The following is a 940-nucleotide window of genomic DNA, read 5'->3' as shown; positions in this document are numbered from 1 at the left end:
TATTCATGCTCGTACGCTGCAAAATGATGCTCAAAGTCAGCTTTTAAAAACCCATTTGCAACATGAAATAGGGTCCAGGTTTACACAGAGAAATATGATATTTCAGAAGGGAAAAAGGGTAAACCGACACGGCAGGATTAGCACAGTGCAGTTTGAGCGTGTAAGAGTAGAAGAGAGGGAGGGAGAGAAAAAGAAGGAAGGTAACAGGTGCTAATCAGAAAGGGAGTCCCGGCAGTAGAGGAGAGGGTGAATCTGTGGTGGGAAAAAAGCAATTACATCACCTTTCTAACAATAATGTGCCATGCTGTCAGTGCAGCCGGTGTTTTCTGTGTGAGAAATACACAGAGAGAGAGAGAGCTGTCAAAGGTGGAGGTTTTATACCAACACAGACAGAGTGGGTGGATGGCACCTGAAAGAGTTGGTTTTGTCTGCAGCAATCTGTTAAATTTAGCTCCTCATTCATTTTGTGCTCCATTAAGTGTTCCATGGCAACCCTTTAATTGGCCCTCATGGAGCCATCTTTGCCCTCTTGTTGTCTGATTTTGTGGATTCGTCGGTGTCGTTCGCTGCACGTTGGATTATAAAAACGACTTCACCTGTTTTTCCTTTACAGAACGGAACAAGTAAAACCAACTTTTCAACGTCAACCCTCTCCCCCCACTCTCTTCTCTGTGACCTGCTGAAGCAGCACACCCCGGCCTGTCCATCAAACTGGTGGAACAGGTGCACTTACCCCTCTCTCTCTACCCCCACCCTCCATGGCCCATGGCTACACATGAAAACACTCCTCTACATGCTCGCCCAGGTAAACTTATATTTTGCGAATTTGCTGCTTCACTCTGTACGGTTTGCTGATGCAAGTCGACTTATTGACCTGTGACTTTTTGTGGCATCCAACACACACACACACACACACACACACACACACACACACACACAC

The 940-nt window shown here is 46.2% G+C and overlaps 1 protein-coding gene across 1 annotated transcript in view; it reads left to right on the top strand.

The window, feature by feature from the left end:
- Nucleotides 1-579: 579 nt before the first annotated feature.
- si:dkeyp-69b9.3 (myocardin) overlaps nt 580-940 on the top strand; it is an 18,456-nt gene continuing 18,095 nt past the window's right edge. Inside the window, exon 1 of the mRNA XM_014012678.1 lies at nt 580-805. The gene's annotated coding sequence lies outside the window, so the exon portion shown is untranslated. The remainder of the gene's footprint in view (nt 806-940) is intronic.

Source organism: Austrofundulus limnaeus, unplaced genomic scaffold (genome assembly GCF_001266775.1).
Source record: "Austrofundulus limnaeus strain Quisiro unplaced genomic scaffold, Austrofundulus_limnaeus-1.0 Scaffold93, whole genome shotgun sequence".
Lineage (NCBI taxonomy): Eukaryota > Metazoa > Chordata > Actinopteri > Cyprinodontiformes > Rivulidae > Austrofundulus > Austrofundulus limnaeus.
Note: the sequence above shows the minus strand (reverse complement) of the source record. Positions and strands in the feature narration are given on the sequence as shown.